Raw genomic sequence first — 25,322 nt, 5'->3', positions numbered from 1 at the left:
AACCGGATGTGAAGAATTAATCGAATCGCACATGCCACCAATTAAAGGCGGGTTAGGTGTTTGAAGAAATGCATGAAATGTTAATGTATGCAATGTATGTGCGACAGCAGGAGGTAATGGTGTACTCTGTGCTGCTTTTCTTATGAAATTACATTCCCTGTTCATTTTAACACACTTGGCACTGGTCTATCCACAGTGTCAGTAGTACAAAAAGTACCAACTCAAAACGGTACCCGAAGACTGCATAGTTTATTCACGTTGGACCCATAAGACAGACAGTTGGCTTAAGTGATTCTGGACAAGCAGGACGGTGTTGAGAAAATGTTGATATCATGACAAACGCTCTCGGATTGTACATTTAAAATTATTTAGTATGCAAGGTAAAGAGGGCAGATTCACAGATGGATGTCAACATCTTGTCAACTGTGGATATCCCCAGGACAGTTTCCAGTAGACTGTCAACACTGTTAAGATCAACTATGCAAAAGCACCTCTCTACAGATGTGCATATGGAGCAGATTGTAATGAGCAGGAGTCAGAAGTGCTGTTTATTCACACTGAATGTATCCTTCACCTTCCCTTTGTGCTGCAGAACTGCCTATGTGATCGCTGCTGAATTATTCCCTTTGATGAACCTTAACACATACACACACACACAGTGTCAGCAGACATAGTGTTGACAACTGAAGCTGTGGATCGTATGCTTGATCAAATCAGTTAACCACAGCAAAACTTTTGCAATATTTTCTAAATGTCAGTAAAAAAATGATTCTGAAATGATGCAGTTTCTATTGTAACCGATGGTATGCTACTAAAACCAATTTTTCCTCTTGCAATAAATCATTGCAAAAGCTATGGTAAAAAGTGTTGGTAGGTTTACATATTTGCAGCCACTGCACTAGTTATAATTGTTTTTTCAAAGGAAATGCAAGCTTGTTATCCACGCATAACATACCATTTATAAGTTGTTTTTAGGAGGTTATATTACGTGATTTAGCATCTTTAAAGAATGAACATGTGACATTTACGCACATCAGGTGACCTGTAATTGTGGAAAACAGTTTTCATGGATGTTATGCCAAATATTTGCTTATTTTTATCATTTCAGTTAGGGCCGGGTGATATTGACACAAATTCATAATTTGGGGATAAGTGGCAATATACGATACATATCTTCGTATTTTCATCAAAGTGGTATAAATTTTACATGCAAGCCAACACCTATATTAAAGGACACCTATTTCATTGCTAAAAAAACTTTATTTGGTATAATACAATGTGTTCGCGTGGTTTATGGTTCAAAACACATTCTTTTCCAAATACCGTACATTTTTGTAGCTCCAGATTTCCCTGCCTTCCTCAAATGCATTGATTTTGTACAAAACTCATCGATCTAAAAAGCGCTGTGTCCCTGATTGGCCAGAATACCTCTGACGTCAGCCAAAAATGTGACGCTCCTTACCATGTTTGAAAGATTCGCTCACAATGCAATGCTGACAGGAGTTAACTTACAGGCTGTGAAAGTGAAAGTGAAAGTGAAGTGAGTATTTGCCAATGTATGGTAACCCATACTTGGAATGTGACCTCTGCATTTAACCCATCCAGTGAATAGTGAACACACGCACTGCAAGTCGTGAACACACAAACACCCGGAGCAGTGGGCAGCTATCCCTGCAGCGCCCGGGGAGCAATTAGGGTTAAGGTGCCTTGCTCAAGGGCACCACAGTCGCAACCCGCCGGTCGTGAGCCTCGAACCGGCAACACTTGGGTTACAAGCCCGACACTCTAACCACTAGGCTACAACTGCCCTGTGAGTCTGAAGCCGGAGGAATTATGATAATGTCGGTCTTGTCTACATCACCAATCCCAGGAAGTAAACTGTTGCCTACAATCCATTTGTTTGTTGTAGTCCAAGAAAAGAGATCTACTTTGGAGACGATAACTCGCGTCATCGTTTACTTTGGGATTTGTACCTTTTGCATATCGTTAACATGTATCACACTTACAGAACAAAGGAAATGTAAAATCGTGAATCGGAGTATAGGTGTTTTTAAAGGGACTTTTTCCATGTTTAAGTGCTATAATTGGGTCCCCAGTGCTTCTATCAACCTAGAAAATGTGAAAAAGATTAACTCAGTAACTTAGTTTTAGTAAACCATTTTCTGCAAGCACATGAAAAAATAGGTAATTGAAATTTGGCTCTCCTTATGATGTCATAAGGAGATCTGATTATAATAATACCGCCCCTTAATCTGCACTTTACAACCACGGCACTGCAATTCAGTGAAGAGAGAAAGAGAAAATAATTGACAGCACAAATAAACTGCATCAAACCACCATCATTGTGATCAGTGTTTGCACTTCATCTGCTCATTTGCATTTTAAAAGGACACACCCACAACGGCACATTTTTGCACACACCTACAAAGTGGCAATTTTAACATGTTATAATAAATTATCTTTATAGCTAAAACTTCACATATGTACCTCTGGGGACACTAAAAATTTATTTTATATCTTAAACAATTATTGTGACATGTCCCCTTTAATAATAGTGTTGATGAAAATAAAATTTAAAGACAGTGATTTCCTCTCTCTTTTAAAAACAACATCCAAGCTGGTTGAAAAGCTTACATTTGAGATTCTGTCGCAAAGGAGTCATATCAGACTTTATCGATATATACAGTATTGTCTTATCCCGTATTGCGCTAGGAGAAAATACAGATTTATTACCAAAACTCCATATATCACCCAGCCCTAATTTCAATTCACAATTACAATTTGAAGGCTAATGAAAATTAGCAACTCATGGTTGTTTACCAGACGATCAAATACAAACATTTAGTCCATTAACCTCCTTGTTTCTCTTTTCTTTTTGATTTATAGATGATCTATCTCTTTGATGTATGTTATGGTCTCCCTTTGACTTTGTTCTCGATTAAAGCAGGAGATCAGTCTCTCTTCCATCTTATGACTTCAACACCAGCATTGCCTACCTAATGATTGTAATGACATCATTCAAACTGGCAGATAAACATTGACTGCGGTCCAACAGGACAGTCGCCAACAGGGTCCAAGATAAAAATGTTTGATTTTTGAGTGCCGCATTACAATTTATCTGTGTGCACCACTCTAGCAGAACAAGCAAAAGGGGCTTCAGTCTCTTCCAAAACAGCCTTGATTCACCATATGCAAATTCAGCCACATATTCCCCCATTTAGACATCAGCTGCATGACAGTTTCACTTTAAAGGAAATAGAGTTTTCCCCTTCATTTCGTCTTGATTGAGCAATCACAGAAGAAGCAGGCGGAGACTCCAAAAACCCACTCGCATGAAACGGCATGAACAAATGGCAGGCATTTACACCTGCTCTTCAAAACCAGACCCCTCCTCACCTGACCAGCATTTTTATTCTCTCCTACCTTTACTATAATAGGCTCATATAAGCACTAGTTTTACAAAAACTAGAATGACAGCATAACATGGAGCAATTAGCTGTAAAATGAGAGAAATGTACGCCTAAAGCGGTGTTTACTGCTCAATAAACTAAATAAAGGAATGAGAGTTATATTTAGAAGCCAAAAGCACAGAGGCTCTTGCAGAGATAAATCAAATCTGTTCTCCAGCTCCGCTGTGATAATGACGATACGACTTCAAAAGCACAGCGGATATATCTGCACTTGTCAGACTGTCAAGCAGTGTTGGGGGTAACGCATTACAAGTAACTTGAGTTACGTAATAATATTACTTTTCTGAAGTAACGAGTAAAGTAACGCATTAATTTTTAAATGTACACATTAATATTTGAGTTACTTTTTCAAAAAAGTAACTCAAGTTACTTTTTTATATTAATTAATTTGATTAAAAAATATGTACTGAATTAAACTAAACGTATTCACTCTCTGTGCCTGTGTGGAAACAGTTTGAGTCAGAAACTGAGATGGCAGGCCAGAGCTAAACATTTTTGTGATGAAATATGCAATTTCTGAAGGCAGAACTTTTCAGTCATAAAAACACCTGCAAGGCCTGAAAGAGATCAAGCTTTAGCCAAGAAAAAGTAACGCAAAAGTAACTAAAAGTAACGTAAGCATTACTTTCCATGAAAAGTAACTAAGTAATGCAATTAGTTACTTTTTTTGGGAGTAACTTAATTTTGTAATGCATTACTTTTAAAAGTAACTTTCCCCAACACTGCTGTCAAGTGAATATTGCTGCATTTGCCCTGTAACCCTCAATGACAAGCATTCAGAGAGACAGATGCAGCACGTGCCCCAACCAGAAGTATATATAGACATCACTTGGTTGGGAGCCATGGTTCAGATGATAAAACCGAACTACAAAGGGGTAGGACTGCACGTAATGATTATTATAATAACTTTCTGTAAAGCAGCTGTATGGGTAATTCTAAACATCCAAAACTAAATGATAAATTTATTTCACAGGGTTGGTAAATGCTTTATTCTGACTGTTTGAGAAATGTTCCTCTAAAACGCACACCTGACCTGTCAAATGTCTTTAAAAAACCACCAGAGCAATAACAATAGCTAAAACAATCTTAGCATTTTTTGTTGTAACTGTGGTATAAGCAAAATAACTGACTCCCTTTGAATTATTCAACATAATGCTTAATTCAGCGGCCCATCGTCAATTATTCCTTATATAAATAATTAAAAGTTATATGTTGTTCGTAAAAAAATCAGCAAACAAATTGTTAAAGAATACATCAACTTATCAATTTTAAAATTTCCTTTTCACCAAGATTCACCACTGTATTTGGTGCCCAAAATGCACAGAAATGAGCACAAATGGACATTAATTGAGGCTTTTGGTGATTATGAAATTGTTTCACCCGATTGTTATCCCAATTAGTTTTTCGATTAATTGTGCAGCCTTATGCGAAAGATAAAATTTTTGGGAGGAATACAGGTACAGTATAAATCTTTCCAGGTTTTACAGCCAGAGGCTGCGGAACATTGTGGTATCCTAGAAAGCTGTGGATGTTATCTGCAACCTGACCATTCCAAAATTGGGGACATGTCTTCAGGTATGTGTCGACCAATAATAAAGACAAGATGAAGAAACCAGATAACTTTTAAACCCTTTTGGTTAAAGCTGGCATCCATAACTTTTGCCTCTCTATCGCCATCTCTGTCTAAAACATACATTTACAGTAGGGCTGTGACGATAAAAAAAACGTTCCCCGTTAAAAAGACCTGCCTGATATCGATTCTGAATCGTAAGGCTGCGATTCTTTGTTTCATGCACAGTTTGTGCGTGTACTACGGCTCTCTAATCAGTAGGAAGTCCTTATCAATCTAAAATCACTATGAGTCGTTTATAATGTGAATTTAAAAAAGCAACACTCGTCAAACACAATCATTCAAAATATTTTTATTATCATGAAAATACCTTAAACAATCTGAAGAACAGCGATATAAATACCAATTTAGACATTCCCTGGAATAGCGTTTGTAATGCTACTTCTTCTGTGGCACAAATGGCGTTTCTTCACCAGAGCGCCCTCTAGCTTTTTCACTGTAATTCTTTTAAGTTCATTCATTGAGAAAACGCGCATTAGCACGATTAATCGTCACAGCCCTAATTTACAGGCTATGTTATGTACTTCAAAGATTAAAAGGACATTCCTTTTTATGTTTCAAACAGAGGCAAGTAACAGATTGCAGCTTTAATTCCTATCCAGCTACACTATTCGTTAAGTACTGAGGCTTTTTGTGATGCACCGATGTATCGGCCGTCGATATTTATCGGCCGATTTTTGATTAATTTGAAACCATTTGCATATCGGCAATGGCACGAGAAAGGCTGATTCCGATTGTTTATTAATTAACTGCATAAAGAAATCCATTATATGTAAAAAACGAGTTTCTGTTGTTAATAAAATAAATGCTGAATAGCAAAAACCACCTTTGAAGGTTGTCATGCTGTCTTATTATATTTGTTTTAGCTTAATTTGTGCCTCTCTTATTATGTTGGTCAGTTGAATGTTAATTAGATCCAATCCATGTTCAGTAAAAATAATTTGATGCAGAAATAAACTAGCAAATAGACCAACTGTATAGTATTGTATACAAGTGTTTAATATCGGTATCGGCCAGTTGTTGTCTGTTTAAATCGGTATCGGTCCAAAAAAATCCTTTCAGTGCATACCTAGAGGCTTTCATTTATTTAAAAAATAAAACAGACTGTTTATTGTATTTAAGTGATTTCACTTTTTTCTTAATGTTACAACTCAAACAAGGCCGTTGAAAACATGTAAAGTCCTTGTACAATTACTTGGCATCTTGATGGCAAAATGCCTAGTCTTTGTTTTTCAAACTCCAACACTGTTCTAATTAAAACACATCATGCATAAAATTATTACATTACATTGTGTGAAATCTATTCAACAATAAAAATTCTTAAATTAAAAATCTCTTTGTTGATCACACTGCCTATTTTTTTTTTTTTGATAATTCACAAAGCAAATTTTGTTAATACATACCAACAGAATACTAATCCACTAAGCTGAACAGGAGTAGCCATTAAAGTGAGAGAGCTCTTTTGGTTTTTAGTGCAAAAGGTAATGGTGTCACCAAACGGAAACTTGAAGGTCAGTGCATCAGCAGTGCGTTTAACACAATGGCATAGAAAAGGCCAAGTCAGAAAGGCTGGCAGAGGGCTAAAGCATCCCACAATGCAACAGTGCACGCTTTGTGTCACTCCGACCCTTTTCATGTTGTCCGACAGGGGGTGGCTGAGCTTAAGGAGTAGCGGGTTGTTACGTAACCCCTGAGCGTTATCACGAAGGTAGTTCTGGATAGTGAGGTCAGGGTCCAGAGGAAAGACAGGAAGTTTCTCGCTCAGAGCAGATCGTGTTCTGGACTCCTGAAGGGCAGAGTCTGGCAGCTTGTCCATGCACTGCATGACACACAGAGGCAAAGCAACACTTTCGGCTGAGACAGCAAAATTTACATGATCCTGCACTTCCCTCCATCTATCCATCTACCTTTCCATCCATCACTCAATAACAGAAGCAGGGCCCCAGACAAAATCATGATAAGGAAGTCGCTGGCTCTTGAAATGAAATTACAGATGTGTTCGATATACATTTATACATTTGGAAGACACTTTAATTCAGCGTGACTTACAGTGCATTCAAGCTATATATTTTTTATAAGTGTTTTCTGTTTCGCAAATTCCTGCCGAGACACTACTCCAACCTCATCTCTACCTGTCTCATGCTATGTCAAATGTGTCTTTCTCCTTGGCTTATGTTGGCTCGTTCTCTCTGGGTCTCATTTTCCATCTTTATCATGCAGCAGATGATGTCATTATAAAGCCATGTGCCAGCTGAACAAGGGCTGGCAAGGGACTGGATTGTGGGATTTAGGAGCAATAACAAGCATTCGCATATCCCTCTGTTCCTTGCTTTCCCCATGTCAGCTTCTTTTGACATCGACTCAGAACAGCAATGGCTTAAGCAATGAAACAGAACTGCAATTACACACTCATCTGGCTTAGCCCGAGTCATTCTGGGGCAGCGAAGAGACTCGCTTGGTTATTGTTCACCCCCTCCGCATTTCTCTGTCTGCTTAGGGTGCACTGCAGCTGTCACAGGCCTTGGTTCCCATTGCCTAATAAGCTAGTAATGCAAAATCTCTGGAAAAAAACAAATGTCCGTGATGGGGAGTCTTTTTATTAGAAGCAGCGCAGCATAATTACCATTCCATTTAACCGAGTAGTACCGGCTCAAGCAATTAATGTGTCATCCAGTGAGCCCACCAGGAGATCTGTTAATAGTTCAGCATTGTTAGCACGCAGATGAATCGAATCCAGGTGATGCGTAGCCATGTGCACCCACAGGTTAGCCCTCTGAATTTTGTTTATTAAATATTATAACTATTTTTAAACTGGCTACATACACAAAATACTCATTTAAGGAAAAAACTTTTACTTTTTCAGCTTTAATACATTACAACTTCATAAACATTATAATTCGGTAACACTTTCTATGAAGCCCCTATTTATAGTACTATTATAATTCCTTATAATAAACATTATGGGGCAGTTTCCAGTACTGGGATTAATTTACAGGGTTCCCACACCTAAAGGGCGATTTATAGTCGTGCGTAGGTTTTACGCTGTAGCTATCCGTAGCCTGTGCGTAGCTCTGCATAGCCTGACGCGCACCTCGCAAAAGTTTTAACAGCGCGTCAGATCTACGCGGACCGCAAGCGCTGTGATTGGTCCACCAGAACCCCTCCCGTCAGGTAAAAAAACTGCGTCATAGGTTTTTCTGTTTGTGATGGTGAAAACAAAGATGAGCCAAGTTGAGGAGTGATTTAACTCAAATTTCAACAAAAGTCGTTGTTTATTTACTTCCATCATTGCTGGTCTTCTCAAATTATACACAACTAGTTGCTGTTTCTTCTTCGTTTGTGGGTTAACTTGCCAAGCTGCTTTTTCTCTGACGGTCGCGCTGCTACTGTGGTTACACGCGTGGATACTGCCTACCAGCGGTCGCGCGTGTTTGCACGTCGACGTGAACGACGACGCAAAAGTATAAATGAAAACCGACGCGGAACCTAAGCCGTCGCGGCTACGCCGTAGGACCTACACACGACTATAACGAGCCCTTTAGTTAACTTCAAATTCAAGGACCTTTCAAGGACTTTCCGAGTCCAATCAAATTTAAGAACTAAATGTGGGGACACATTTCAAGTGAGAACAAGGTTACATCGTGTTACCTTTTAAGATACATTGTTACAGTTCCCTTTCGAGGGAACTCGTGCTGCGTCACTGCGGTGACACTTTGGGGATGCCTCCAAGTGTAAGTGCGTCTGAATGTTTATATCAAGTTCAAGTTTGGTGAGGCTTAACGACAAAGGTAGGGTGACACGGGAGCCAGGAAGTATATCGCTATCTGAAATATTGCCAAAGACGGCATTACAGTGACGCAGGAAGTATGGCAAGGGAGACGCAGCGTCTCGTTCCCTTGTCAGGGGACAACAGTTACATACGTAACCCGAGACGGTTTCATGTGTCAAACACAACTATGCAAAAAAGCATTTTGCTCTAAATCAACATTCGCATACAAATGAATTTAAAGAGAACAGTTTAGCACGTGTGCTTAAAAAGTCTAGACTTTTTATGATATTATCCTACACTACACAGGGAATAATATGGGAAAACTTCAAGCACTTTCAATGACCTGTACATATGCATGTTGTATATTTTCAAAAACTTCACAGGGCCTTGAATTTTTTCCCCCAGATTCACAAACTTTCAAGGATTTCAAGGACCTGTGGGAGCCCTGAATTTAATCCAGGATTAGGCCTTAGTTATATTAGGACATTTGAGTAGTTTTTACAAATAAACTTTACAAAAAACAATACCATCTTGAGACAAAACAATGGCACTGATATACGTTAAGAAGTGTCAACACACATTGTTTTTAAATTAAAACAGCTCAAACATGCATTTTAGTCTGGGACTATAGGCCCTGTCAGGGAAACCGCCCCTAATGTTCATCTAATAAACAATCATAACATCAGTTAGGTCTAGTGTCTTGTAATAACTACATAATATCTTATGACAGTTTATGATGAGACCTAGCCTTTGTAAAACCGACAATGATAATTTACAATAACATTGTGGATGTTTATAAGAAGAATTAAAGCTGTAAAAGACCACTTATAAATCAACGTTTTAACTACAAATAAGTATAATGTATTGTTACTGTTGTTATGATTATTTATTTAGCCGATACAGCATTTTATAACGTTTAGAGAAAGAGAGAGAGAGAAAAGAGAGAGAGAAAACCCATTAAATTTGGGTAGTACATTTTCCACTGAGGATTAAACATAAGAGATGTTTTCTTAAGTAGATGGGTTGGATAATATAGCTTTAAATCTCCAGTTAATAACTACAGAAGCAAAAGTCAGTCTATTATTATTATTACAGTTTGATGTAAAGCCTGTTTTAAGTTGCGGCCTCTAATAAAGTTACCAGACCCCAATTACAAACATAAAGCAAGAGGGTAAGATAAAGACATTGGGTAACAAAAACCCTATGGACATCATGATCAAATCCAGCCAGGGAATGTGACGGTCGACAGAAAATACCCACTTGTACAGGAAAGACTCGGGTCAAAGTCCACATCATTTCCTCTGTAAACAGTCGTATGTATTTCAGCAACGGCCTGCAGAATGTGATCAAGAGCAACTGAAAAGAACTGAAAAAGCAGGTTTGTGAACTTATAAGTTCAATCGTTGCTTGTTTATATTTATTCACAAAAGCAAAATATTTGACAAGGAAACAATGTTATCTAATTTTTCTGTCAGAACGACAAGTTTACCAAAGAAAACCAGCGGACAAAGGCATAATAACTACAGCACTTATGAATCATGCTATATGACTGTCACGTGTGTTTCAATGGGCCATAAACTGTTTATTGTTTAACCTGTGCTTGTCCACACCTATAACACAATGCCAGTGTAAGGAAGTCATTAGACCTGGTTTGTTTTGTTAAGCTTTTGTTAAGTTTGTGACTGTATGAGTGAGCGTGCGTTCCAGTAAATAGTGAGCTGAAATACCATACCACACAGTCTCCAGTCATACAAACAAACATGAAATCAGGAGACTTGGCGGTAACCCAATACTCTTGCCTCTGAACTGCAGGTTCACATCAGGATTTCTCATTCATTCATACTCACTTTTTCCATTCTCATACTCAATGCAGATTCACAAAGATTAACCCTTTGACTCCTAATGTATTATATCCATTAAAGGTGCACTGTGTAACTTTTAGAAGGATGCCTTGAAAGAATAGCAATATAATATGCATAACTATATAATCAGTGGCGTATAAAGCCCTCACATAATGAACTGTCTGTTATGTTTTTATTACCTTAGAATGAGCCGGTTTATCTACATACACCACATGCCCCCTTACATGGAAGTCGCCATTTTGTGCCACCATGTTTCTACAATAGCCCCAAATGGACAAACTGCTCTACAGAGTGCGTTTCAGTACTACAAAATCACCACGGTTTTCTATATTATCATGATTTTTTGAAATTTAAAAAAGTACATGAAGGTGCAATTTTGTTTGCAGAAACATCAAATAAATAACATTAGCAATGATCATGGCACATTTGGGGTCGTAAGGTAAATGTTCATCTAGTTCAGATAAAACAAACATAAGTAAATCATTTTTCAAATAAACGCAGACAAATCAACAAGTCATCTATCTGCGTATGTTGTGAGAAATCGGGTGTACTTTATGACCCAGCACAGCACCTGCACTCACAGCAATTGCGGAAGAAACGAACAGAAAGAGAAAGAAGCTTTAAACTCATCAGATCACATCATTTAATGGAAAATAAATAGAAAAGATGGATCTGTCTAAAGAAATTTTAAGTTAACATTCAACGTCAGTACAACAAGATTTCCCTAAATTAGATTTTCATCACAAACTCATGGGAGCAGATGTGAATAAATGTGTTTGTCTCACATTATTGCTTAAATTGGTTGATACTGGACAGGGGTTGTTGAGCCGTGACAATGGCAGGGCTAATCGGTAGTTTAAAAAAAATGACGCGGTAACACTGACGGTTGGACATTTTTTATCTTGGTTAACCAATACACCGCTAATCGTTACATCTCTACTAACAATAAATTGCTATGCTTATCTATTTTCCTTAAAATTCTTTAAAGGAAACACCAAACAAAATCATTTATCATGAATCAGTGTTTTAAATTGATTCACTAAAATGGATAACCCGAACCAATTCACGTAAACAAACCAAACATATCAGCTCTAACTTGCTACACAAGTTTTAATCACAGATGTATCGCTCAATCTAGAAGCTCTCATACTTGTAAATCGCAAGACAGGGAAAGTTTGTGAACATATGTTGCTCTGATGTTCTAGTGTTTAACCTTCAACTTCAAAACTGCAAAGCAAAGCTGTATGAAACAAAGCTATAAAACATCGCCCTGTAGGACAACTGCTAACCATTAATCTATAAATAGCACTGATGCATGTGTTTTTCCTCTGAGAATATCAAGGGAAAATCCAACCAACAAAGACACAAGCTGGATACTCGATTTGGGGCAGAATGCCAGGACAGAGTGCAAGGGAATGGCTGTGTAAATTAGACCTGGATACCACTGGTTTAACACTGATGGGTGGTCTGAAGCCCCCAACAAACACACAGCGCATCTGCATCAGCAAATATCTTTATACCAACAGTGTCGTGAGACAGAAAAGTGTGCAAACTCTTTCTCTTTACCCTTTTTGCTTATCATGAATAAAGAAGTGTGTTGCATTTTCAGCCAACATGCAATTCACACTGCAGCACAACCAGAGTAAGGACATGTGAAAATCCAAGATAAAGTCCGGATTAAAATCTAGTCTATAATCTAATTTTACTCTTTATGTTCTTTACATTATGTAGGATGATTTTATGGGTATTTACATACAGGGTCACATTTGAGAGAGAGGGTGCAGAGGTGCACTTAGAAGGTGGGCTGATAGTATCTTCCAATTGGGACATCAAAAATACATTGTGAAAGAAAAAAGAGTCTGAGGAATATGCTGTAAGGATGGAAGGAAAATAAAAGGAAGTGAGTTAAAGGAAGAGATAAAAGAGTGTCTATCAGGCCACGACACAGTTTCTAAGAAACTGGGTAAGAGTTTAAACTGCATTGTCCTCCAACACAGCAACAAGATGAGAGATTTCACATAAACTCTAGCACTGCAGCGCTCAATTCAACCTCACCCATGCCATGTACAAAGTTCATTTGAGAGAGGCAGCATGTTAGTAATGAGAAAATAGGTAGGATCTCATTCAACTCACTGTGCATACATGGCTTAATAAAGATGATTTTAAAAGACAAAGATTTAGGGAAAATTAAATGTGGTCATGTGTATCTGACAACATTGGGGCCAGTTTTGTGTTTTAATTAGGGAAAGCTTTTTTTTCAAGGCAAATACTGATTTAAGGTATTCCAGAAAATTTTAGTTCATCCAGTGGCTTTCTTAATATATTGCATAAACTCATAAAGTGAATTATTTAGATGATTTTACATCATATTTTTAAATTATCTGCTATATGTAATTGTGATTTATTACACTGAACAAAATTATAAACACTACAGTTTTTTCACCTATTTTTCTGAGCTGAACTCAAAGATCTAAGACTTCCTCTATGTACACAAAAGGGCTGTATCTCAAATACTGTTCACAAATCTGTCTGGGTCTGTGTTAGCAAGCACTTCACCGAGATAATCCATCCACATCACAGGTGTGACATATCAAGATGCTGATTAGACGGCATGATTATTGCACAGGTGTGCCTTAGGTTGGCCACAATAAAAGGCCACTCTAAAATGTGCAGTTTTATCACACAGCACAATGCCACTGATGTTGCAAGTTTTGAGAGAGCGTGCAATTGGCATGCTGACTGCAGGGATGTGCAGTGACTGGAATGATTGGTTTTCAGAACCCCCCCCCCCCCATACCGTAAAACTGCACATTTTAGAGTGGGCTTTTATTGTGGCCAGCCTAGGGCACATCTGTGCAATAATTATGCTGTCTAATCAGCATCTTGATATGCCACACATGTGAGGTGGATGGATTATCTTGGCAAAGGAGAAGTTTTCCAAGCCATGTTTTCATCACCATGATTTTATGCGCATTTTGAAGTATCCCATAAAAAACGAATGATGCAAACGGCAAATTTCGATTAAAATTCCTTCATTCGCAACAAAGTTTTTACGCTCGCTTGAGGTAGTTTCTGATTTATGCGAAAAAGAGTATATGCAAATAATGGGATATTACGGGCAAACACATTTGCCGAATTTATTCTGATGTAGCGAACATTAAACCCACGGGACTGACCATGTCATTGTCTTTCCATATATGGGGCTCGGTGTCATCGCAATGTCCTTGTTGCTACTGCTTTCATAAAAAATTCTGCATTCCTTCTTCTGTGCACAGCATTCAGTATCAGCTGAACTGCTAATAAATGAACAACTTGCCCCATTGTGACTACATTAGGGCTGTCACTTTTTATTCGATATTCGAATATGCATTCGAACATGACGTGAAATATCCGTATTCGAACTTTAAATAAACCATCCGTTTTTTTAAATGCCATGTGTAGCGCATTTTTTACAGTAACACCTCGTAATAGGAAGGAGGCTGAGAGTGAGACCGACGACAGCAACTGTGCGCAAGAGAGGGAATCAAATGGGACCAAAATGAACCTCATGTGCATGTCAAGATAGAATTATAGTTTGTATATAAAATGACATATTGTTTATAGTGTTAAATATTATAGCAGAATAAAAAGCTTGTGTTAATACGTTCGCATTATGAAATTAGCATGTATGAAGATAATTTCATCATTTTTACAACGCAATGTAAACTTTATATTAAACAACAACAGCATTTGTCTTTTTGTGTGCTTGTTGTCAATGACAGTTCTGGTCACAAACACGCTCAAGCGCGGGATATGTGTGCCTGTCAATGACGGGCACTAAATCCGCGGAGTTTTTTGCCGAAATCTGCGGGCGTGAATTCCGTTTGCGTCTGCCTATATATTCCTGCTGCTATTTAAGTTGTCACGTTATTGTTTGTAACTGTTCTGAATCATTTTTTTATATATATAAGTTTGTTATTCATAAGTTGATAACCTGCTGTTTCAAACATTAAGTAAAAAAGTAATCCAGACAACCCTGTTTATGACTGTCACTGTTAATAATTTTGTGATTGAATCTCCATTACGGTGGGTTTTTTTGATGCGCGTGGGGGGGGGGGGCGCCTAGATATTCGAATATATTCGGATACATTGCATGATATTCGAAATCCGTTCGAATTTGATTTTTCTCAAAAGTGACAGCCCTAGACTACATGCAATCCTGTCTCTATTTTCCAAGCGTGACTTTTTTTGTTTACTGTTGGTTACTAAGTATTTTTGCGAATTTTGAAAAGATTTGCTTCATGTTTGGATGGAAACCCAGCTACTAGCACAGACTTTGTGAAACGTATTTGAGAGACTTTTGTGTAAATAGAAAAGTCTTAAGGGGATCCCACACTGGCTGCGCAGCTCAGCGCAGCGCAGCTCAGCGCAGCTCAGCGCAGCTCAGCGCAGCTCAGCGCAGCTCAGCGCAGCTCAGCGCAGCTCTAAAAAAAAAATCAAACACATTGTTTTCTATGACTATACGCACACCGGCGCCACCCGGTGCCGCCTGTCCGCGCCGCCCAGCTTTGACTCAGGAAGTTGCTCAAATCCCTGTCGCGCCACACGTTGCGTTTATACTTTTGTTCTCTCCACTACAGGAAGTCAATGAATTTGCTTTACATGTGTCTATAAAATATTGCTGTAAAAATATATTTAATAATAATCATCTTTGTGTTTAGTGAAAACAGTGTGGAAAATATGCCTTCATATGGCTGACAAATACAGGGATATACTTTAATAAGCAATATCATCCAGACCTAATAGGGCCCAAGCAACAGCCCATAGAAAAATACAACTGTTTATTTAGGGATGCCAACCAGTTAAACACAACTGGATTCAAGCGATCAGAAAAACAATTTCATGAAATTAGCTATAGCAAAAGCAGCCACCAAAAGTTCCCTCTGAGAAAACCAAACACTTACAGCCCCAACACAATCACACTTGACAGTAAAGAGCACTTCAAACCTGCTTCAACTTCCTGCCTCTTCCTCTTCATCCCACTGGTGTGTTTTTGTTTTTTTCTGTGAATCTTTCATGTGAACTCCCTTGTCCTCACTCTCTCTCTTCCCTATTTTCCTTCATCTCTCACCCTTCCTCTGACTCAACCTCCCATCTTTTTGGTTGACAGCACAAATCAGTGGCCATGACCTTTATCTCTGAAGCTGATTGTGACTGGTCAGGCCTTAAGCTCACAGATATTCACAAACAAGACCTTACAGTTCAACACAGCCTCTGGTACAATACTACTGGCAATTAATCGCTGCACAACATATGGCCATGGTCAACTATTTTTTTTCACCAAAAACACTGGACACAGTACAATACATTTTAATATGAACTAAATATAGACTGTGGTTGACAGGAGTATAGTAATTTCAGTATGTAAAATGACAATATGAGTTCATTGGGAACGCTCATTTTGTCAGATCACAACCAAGATGGTATGGACTGCTCACTGGACCAAGAATGAAAGTCTTTGTCTTAAAGGAATATTCCATTTTCTTAAAAGAAAAATCCAGATAATTTACTCACCACCATGTCATCCAAAATGTTGATGTCTTTCTTTGTTCAGTCGAGAAGAAATTATGTTTTTTGAGGAAAACATTGCAGGATTTTTCTCATTTTAATGGACTTTAATAGAACCCAACACTTAATACTTAACTCAACACTTAACAGTTTTTTTTCAACGGAGTTTCAAAGGACTCTAAAAGATCCCAAATGAGGTATAAGGGTCTTACCTAGCGAAACGATTGTCATTTTTGACAAGAAAAATAAAAAATATGATGCACTTTTAAACCACAACTTCTCGTCTTCCTCCGGTCCTGTGACGCCAGCGTGACCTCACGTAATACGTCATCACGTCAAGACGTCACAGAGGACGAACGCGAAACTTTGCCCCAGCGTTTACAAGTGTGGAGAAAGAGGACCGTTCCTACGTTGTTGTATGTGGAATGATACTAATTAATGTCTTTGTGTCAGTTTATTGTTTAAAATGGTCCGCAAATGTGCGTATGTAACATGTGACGTCTCTACGTCACTCAGCATTTACGTGAGGTCACGTAATATAATTTCTTTTCGACTGAACAAAGAAAGACATCAACATTTTGGATGACATGGTGGTGAGTAAATTATCTGGATTTTTCTTTTAAGAAAATGGACTATTCCTTTAAGTAGTGTTGTTATGGTACAAAAATTTCAGTAGTTTGTACCAATATAACTGGTCTGTACCAATTTAACTATCGGTACCAATTTCGTTATCAAAGAAAAACACAAAAACGTGCTAAACAACACATTTTTTATTAAGAAAGTTAAATATCAATCTTGCCAGGTAAGTGTTGCATCTAGTATAAACATACACTTTAAAGGAATAGTTCACCCGTAAATGAAAACGTGCATCATTTACTCACCCTCAAGTTGTTTCAAATCTGTATAAATCTTATTATACAGATAAAAAGATTAAACAAAATATATTTTGAAAAGCGTTTATAACCAAACAGATCCATAGTAATACCTTTAGGGTAAACTATCCCTTTAAATTTACCTCGATGGACCAACAGCAAACCTCTTCAGACAGACAAAGAAACTCAATTTCTCATGACTCCAAGCCTATATTGTACTCTTCAACTCCTTGGCCAATCGGACAGTAAATTCAGCAGGGGGAGGGCAGCACAAGTCTTTGAATTAGCAGGCGAGAGAGGCCAGCAGGGCTCAAATCTGCTGCTTGCCCAGAGCTACACGGAGCACTTAGAGACGGTGTTGAATTTCACACTACTGTCCAGTACCTAGTCCAGAATGACCATTTTGCTGAAAGAATTCAAAACCAGCCATGCAGTTAACGGGAGGCGATACTTAATTACAGCCTTCTGAAGGCGTTTATTGCTGCAAATTAATTCATAATCACTTTATTGTGCATGACAATAGGGCGCTTAAGAGAGGAGCAAACATTTATATGGCTCACACAGGAAGAATGTCTAGTTTGGGTCTGTAGGGATAGGGACTAGTTTTGGGCAATATTGTCCATAGTAAAATTGTCCAATCGCCAGTCTGCAAGATTACATATACAAGATAGAATTGGAGGACGGGGTAATAGTTTCATTATTTATTTATTTGCTTCGTTTTTACTCATTTATCAATGACAAACCACTGGTTTGGTGGACAAAAACAGAAAAAAACTGTTTTACTTTAAGGGCAGCTGGCAACACTGTTAAGCCTTCTTAAACATGATGCCATTTATCCGAGCGCATCGTTAATGCAGGGTGCGGTGTAAATTACTTGCGTGCCAGGTAACGGCACCAACTCACAGTCACCTGTGCACATAACAACCTCTCTAGTGCAAGGAAAAATGTGAGTTGCACGCATTACAAGCACACTCGCGTGAGGAACAGTACGTGCATTACTGTGGGTTCACACCAGCCACGTTTGAGGCTTTAAATTCACATGTACCGCGTCTAGTTTGCCACTTGAACAGTTTGAGTTTACTCAATTCGCGCGTGAAATTCTAGTCATCGAGACATTCACGTGGAAATTCGCGTCATGGGAGGGGCTTCTGCAACTCTACTCGCTTTCTGTAACAACGTCAATACTAGAGCAAGCTCATGATTGTTTAATGAGGCCCGTTTTTCCGTGAATAAGGCGGAATTGCGTCTAACGTGTCTTCACATTGACTTAACATTGAAATCACTCGCGCTTGACGCCTCTACCGCATTTGGTCTGAACGCAGCATTACAAGCTGCTGGGAATGTTAATATGAAACTATGATGATAATAATAAAATAGCAAAATAATGATTTAAAACATTCTTTTAGAGATGTTCATATTGACCGTTTAACCGTTAACCGAAGGTAAGAATTTATGACCGATTAACATTATCAGTTAAAAGAAAAAAAATTGTTACCACACGGTGCATGACGTCATGAGCCGACAGACATTTTGCCACTTTACTTTCATTTGTGAATGTCCTGTAAATGACGCAAAATATTGCTGCCCTGACAGTCTGATAAATGTATTATTTATATGAGAAATCATTTGTGTGCGTGTTTGAGTATGGTTTGGAAGCTAAACCATCTCACGCACATTCAGACAGACCTTCGCTGATGGCCTCTGACCCGGACCATAAACATCTCTGCACAAACGAAAAAAGACGACGCAAAAGCAAAACTTTTTGAAATGCATCCTGCTTTAGAAATGGCCACTGTGGTAGATGAAAAAGAGACAATCTGCCCTTTTTGGATATTAATCATCTGGACTCATCGTGTGCTTTTGATAAGGTATTGTTGCGTGAATATCTTGATAATGTATGAATTCTGGTTCTGTTGTTGATCTGTCACTGCTGTCTGCTGTTTGCATGTTCAGATGAAATAAAATGTTTTCTTATTACCAGGTCACAGACAACCGTCAACTGTATTTTTACTCAATGACAATTTAATATTGGCAATTTGAAACGCTGAATCGTTTACCCATCAGAAAAAAATGCACTAAAATACACTTTATTTAAGTACACTCTGTAAATATACTATTTTCATGCACTAATTTTGTACCTAATAGGCCAATAAAAATCTGTTTAAGTTAGGGTTTCCCCGCAGCATATTTCAGATAAGGCGGCCCGCCTAAGCTTGCAAACCCTACCGCCTTAACTAGGTCGTACCAAAAAAAAAAAAAAAAAAAAAAAAAAAAAATCGCTGCACAAAAGGCTGTCAAGTGCATCTCGGAGAATAGTGCGTACGCGCATCACACCGCGAGCAGGGACGCGCATCACACCACGAGCAGGGACGCGCAACACACGGCCGATATGAGAAAGACCTGGTCCGGACCGTCACTGTCTGGAGTTATCGATAACTAGCCAGTTGATAAAACATCTCGGAGAATAGCGCAGACGCGCTTCACACCGCGAGCGTGCATGCGCACCACACGGCCGAAATGAGATGGTCATGTCGTGGTGCGTCATGTCTGGAGGATAGCCAGTTGATTAAACGCGTGTCCATGAAAACTGTAAGTGGACTTATGTTTTGGGGTTATTTAAGCCAGCCTGTTATTGTATTAGTCAATTTTAAAGCAAGTTAGCTGGTGATTTTGTTGTTTGAGCAACCTGCTAGGTTTCACGTGCCTGTTGATTAGATATAATTGTTGAGCGCTCTTGCTCACTTTATTTATGTGCATTATTTACATGCTACAGTAGTTACACTCCTTTAAGATAATGTAATCAATAGTGGGAAATAATCAGTATTTACCATTTTTGCGCTATCTATCATCGTTCGGCAGACGTTCTACAACATCTGCTTCAGTTTTGTGTTTATTAACCCTTTAGTTTTACTTCATCATGCAGCTACTCCCATTAGAGGTAAAAACATTTAATTAATTTATAATCTATGAGTTCATTTTTTTTCAAAGTTACTTCAAAATTAAGTTTGATTTGAGTGTTTTAAAAATAAATATTTTATTTATTTATTTTATTAATTCATCATGACGCATACTTTAAATCATGACGCCCCTTTAAATGCCACGCCCTCGGCCCCACCCACCCATCCAACCCTACAACCTTAACCAACAAATTTTCTGTGGGAAACCCTGTAAGTATTACTGTTTTTTTAGTATACTTTATTCAAGTGCACTGTACTATCGAAGTAGAACTAATACTTTTATTTATTATAGTTGTAGTGTTTAACTTTTACACTATTATTAAACACAAAAATAACAATGTACTAAAAAGTACTTGCTGGTATTTAAGTATACTTCATTTTTTAACCTGGGTGGGTTCAACGCAACAAATTTGATTCAGATTTTAGTCCACTTTAGTCCAATGATATTTGAGGGGAGTGAGCAGCAAGTAAGCTGCTTTTTTCTGCTGTCCGAGATGCATTCAGATAGCATCAGTTTGTTCATGTTTTTTTTTCCGATTACCTCCGTATGTGGTTTCAGTGATCCTATTATAAAGCATTTTTGACCCCATTCCCTTCTTTGGTATTCAGCACTAACCACTTACGATCAGATAACCAAAAACACATCTTCATGCCACAAAGAAGATCTATGAGAGGTCCACATCTTGCATAGGGAGATGACAGCACCCACATTGTGTTAAATTAGGTCCAGTGTTTGTTAGCATAAGACACAAACACAAAGAAAGAGAAAAAGATGCTTTATGCAGCTTTGTGTGTCTAAAACAGTCAACCCTGGAAAGCTTTTTAAGAGAACGGGGTCAGCCAAAGGACAAGTCTAGTTTAATTTCCCTGTGAGTTTTCACACAACGGAGACCTTTACGGGAAAGATTTCCTTAACTGCTAATAGTTACCCATGAGAACGTTATCCATGTTCAACTAAACGTGTTTTGTTAATGAAAACACAATTAAGCAAACAATGTCCTGGTTAAATAAATTGCTCTTTCTAAGCGGATGTCACCGCAATAGTACTGAATGCCCAGACTGCAACGCACACAAACAAAAAACAAAATGGAAATCAAAGCTACACCATCTCTTCATTCAATACGTGTATTTGGAAATGCAATGCAAATGATGGAAGCATGAACAGCAACTATCACTGTCCCTTGCTAAAAAAAATCCAATGCACAGACTTAATAGATTTACGGTATCACACGCACACACCTACAAGCCAATAGGTGGGAATTTTGCCTGCAAACACTAAAAATAGGTGGAACACTGTTTGTACAGTCTTAACCATACTATGATTCCCATGATTTGAGGTTTGCACAGATATTCCTTTTCACTGTGGCACTAAATATTCCACAATGAAAAAAAAGGAAGTTTTTGCTGATTTAGAGGAACAGTGAAGACTCTGGAATAATGGCCCATGATCGCTTTACCAGTCAAATCTCTTTAGTCTATGCACACACGACCTAAAAAGAATAGAGATGAAGAGAAAATCATTCTTGCCCTTTCAATGTCATCCAGACAGAGGAATGACACATTTTGACAGCACCATCTGATGTGTAAATCCTATTTCCCAAAAGAGAAAGTGACTGATTCCCCTCAATCTAGTTCCGATTGCTAAATCAACCAAACGCTTAAATCAAACGATTATGCAAAATAAAAAAACTGACCTTTAACCGTCATCTGTACGTTCTATTAGACGGGGACCGTCTGTCTTCGGAGGAAAGAAACTGTGCTTCTCTCCCCTACGAAGCCTCTTATTTTGGAAAAGATTAACATTTTTGTAGGACGGCATATCTGAAAAAAGCAATTTCCCACTCAAAGCCACAAAGTCTGTGGCATAATGTTGCATAATGTTAAGACTTTCCAACAAGACATCCCCAAACTTTTCTCAAAATATGCCCTAATGCGTGCCAGTGGCATGCATTTTCATTCATCTCACCCCAACACGGCGTGCTCAAAACAAGACAGTGTGTTTCAATTGTGCGTGACTTGTACATTTACAATACAAACTGAATACATCTTTCAGAAAACTGAATGCATTGGAAAACGAGAAGTCTTTAACCGCCAGTTTGTGATAAATCAATACATTTACAATATACTAAACCACAAATATCTGCGGCTATGCCGAATACTTACAAGGCTTAGCCAATCCATAAACGCTGTAATTACAGCCTTTTATAGAAAAGTTAAAGTATATTTAGGTCAAAGTTTTGAGAGAGCCAGCTGCAGTGAGGTTACAATAAGCCGGCTAAGAGACACGGAAAACACTTGCCTTGCAGGATTTCTAGGCTGTACGCAATTACTATCGAACGCAAACTATAATTTCAAACAAATCGTGTCTGAGACTGCAAGGCCAAACATGTCTCTAATTGACTGATTCATCTGTAAATCGCCACGAACAACATTTCGGAACAAGGCCTGACAGCACTAACAGATTTAATTTAATGTACCTTTTGCGGAGAGCAAAGATATCAGATACACTCACAATAATGTAGCTTCCATATAACAGGCCAGTGTTTTACCAATATAGATGGCAGAGATCTGATGGGGTATAAGCTTCCCTCCTCTGCAAACACACAAGGAGAGAGCAAAGTAAGGGCCTGCCCTGGACTGAGCAGTCTTTTGTTTGTCAACTGGTGGCTGGTACTGAGGGAGCACCGTGTACACAGCACATTCCACACAGCCCGCTCCAGAAAACAGACAGTTTGTAAATGAGCTATTGACAAGAAAGACATTTTTAGCCCGGAGTATAGTCAGGTTTTTAGGTATACGTGAATGTACGGGCACAGACAAACATACAGCCTTGGAAAGTATTTGTCCGCCGCATACGTATTGCGTCAAAATGCAATGCATCTGCTGGGCTACATACTACATTTTCCTGTAGGCGCATATGCAACCTACGCATACAATGTACGCAGGGTTTCAAACATTTGGTGGTGTGCGTACAGTACAGACCACTCGCACTGTTCTGATGACAAAAATTGCATAACACGCACTAGTTTGTGCCAATAGAAGATACTATCGCGTATCAACGATCGTCAGACATATTGCCGATAACAGGCTTTCATGACACATTGCATGCTTTTCCTCGCATAAGAGGGTTTGTGGGCTTTACTTTGCACAAGATAGCTTGTAATGTGTGTGGACTTCTAATGCATGCCTCTTGGACTCATGTTCAGACCTAAATGCGCATGGACTCCTTCTAGCACCTGAACTTGTAATACGCATGACTCTGACTATTCCTCACACAAGAGCTTGAAATACGCATGGCTCTATAATTTCCTTATGCTAGAGAGGTTGTTAGGCAGGGTTTAAAACCAGCAAGCTTGTTGTTCCCACTCCCTGGCATGCAGAAAATTTCAGAGCGCCTGGGGTTTAATGATGCGCTCGGATTAATGGCATCAGTTTTAAGAAGGTGGCCGTTATGACAGTGTTGCCCATAGAGTAAATCAGCTACTTTTTGCCCACCAATCAAGTGACTTGTCATAAATAAGTAAAACATTAACAAATAAATAAATGAGTAAACTACTTCCCCGCCCTCCCAATACTATTGTGTATCCGCGATCTCACAGGCTGACGATAGGACAATCTCAAAATGGCTACGCTAATGCGCACTGTATGTGGACCTTTGCATACGCGTAAAACTTGTACCGTACTTTGGCCTTTAGGCTTTAAAATTGTATTCAGATGCCCTTATTGGGTTATCCAGATAAAAGGGGGATTGCAGTGAATGGCAGGGTTGTGCTCAAAAATTTTATACTGAAAGGCAGAATTTGACTTTTTCATTGTGCAATAAGACATAAAAAGACGGGAGATACTTAGTTTTATAACAGAAAAAGCAAACAGAAAATGTCTGGAACATTAGTCTACGATTAATGCATACACCTGCCACTGCAAGCCAAACGCTTCAACTCATGCATGTGTGAAACATCAGTAATAAGTGTGATAAAAGCACTGCAAAACAATAAATCAGTCAAAATACAAATAATCACTGTTCTTTTACCAAATAAATAGACACAACTTAACAGCAAGAATTTGCATAAGACATCCAGCGATGGTTGAAAACACAAGTTTTGCAAATGTGATGAGAACATTACTCAAGCACTATCGCTATGTAGCAAGAATAAGCTGGTTAGTGCGTTCAATTCTCTAAGGACATTTCTTAAGAAACAATAAAAGCAGGATTACTGCCTTCAAAGTAGCCGAGCATTTGAGCCACTTACAGCACATAAGCCCACTGATATCTTTACTGGTATAAAATTCAATTATCATAATGCATGAAGGTATCCGAGTAGCCAGTCTGTGAGAAGACGACAAGAAGAAATACAAAAACCCTATGCCCACCAAAGCATTTAAATGCGGCTGAAAATGCCAGGCGCTCTTCTAAAACCCCAACTGTGGGCACTTGCCAGCGTCTCTCCCGGTTGGTTGGTGTAGTATTTGTCCTGACTGAGGGTTGGATGACTGAATGAAAAGTGACATTGACGAGCTCAGCGTGTCACCCAAAGTTTAAAATTATTCAACTCTGCCACTTCAACCACTCTGTCATTTTACAGAAACTACTCTAAACCAACTTGATCAATCAAAAACAGGACCTTTTTTTAAAAAATTGACAGCTTTGTTTGATGCATTGACATAATTTTCACTAAAACAGGAAGTTAGGGCGGAACATATCAAGTAGCCCCTCCCTCTATTAAAATAGCCAATAGCGTTTAATTTACCTCACAGCCTGGAATCTGATGAGAAGCTGAAGTACAAAATGATGTCATGAAATTTTATTCAAATTGGTGAAAGTGAGAGACTGTAAGTTTTAAATGGTTTATCTTCCAAATGTGAATACTGTTTATGTTATAATTATCACAGCCCAATTGTAACATGATTTTGTTACATGATTTACCACTCCACCCAATCACAATCTATCACTAACCCAAGTTTTACTTCACAACAAAGTAAATGCATGCTTTAATTAACACAACTAATTCGTGTGAGGCACGACATTGTGTTACATAAACGATCCACAATGTTATAAATGCTTATGCCCTACGAATTTTATGCGTCAAAAAGCTTTTAGTTGTGAATGTGAAATGAGTCCAGGGTGGCGCGTGCACAGTACATGTAGTGAATGACAATAGGCATGTAAGCAGCCATCATTTAATTCTTTCCCTATTAAGATCATAAAAGAAAAACA

At 38.5% G+C, this 25,322-nt stretch overlaps 1 protein-coding gene across 2 annotated transcripts in view; it reads right to left on the bottom strand.

Annotated features, from left to right (window-relative positions):
- The window catches only part of LOC135782564 (cytoplasmic protein NCK2-like), an 85,112-nt gene that overhangs the window by 59,272 nt on the left and 518 nt on the right, over positions 1 to 25,322 (bottom strand). The window lies entirely within an intron of this gene.

Source organism: Paramisgurnus dabryanus, chromosome 15, assembly GCF_030506205.2.
Source record: "Paramisgurnus dabryanus chromosome 15, PD_genome_1.1, whole genome shotgun sequence".
NCBI lineage: Eukaryota > Metazoa > Chordata > Actinopteri > Cypriniformes > Cobitidae > Paramisgurnus > Paramisgurnus dabryanus.
The sequence above is the reverse complement of the archived record's forward strand: the minus strand, read 5'-3'. Positions and strand labels throughout refer to the sequence as shown.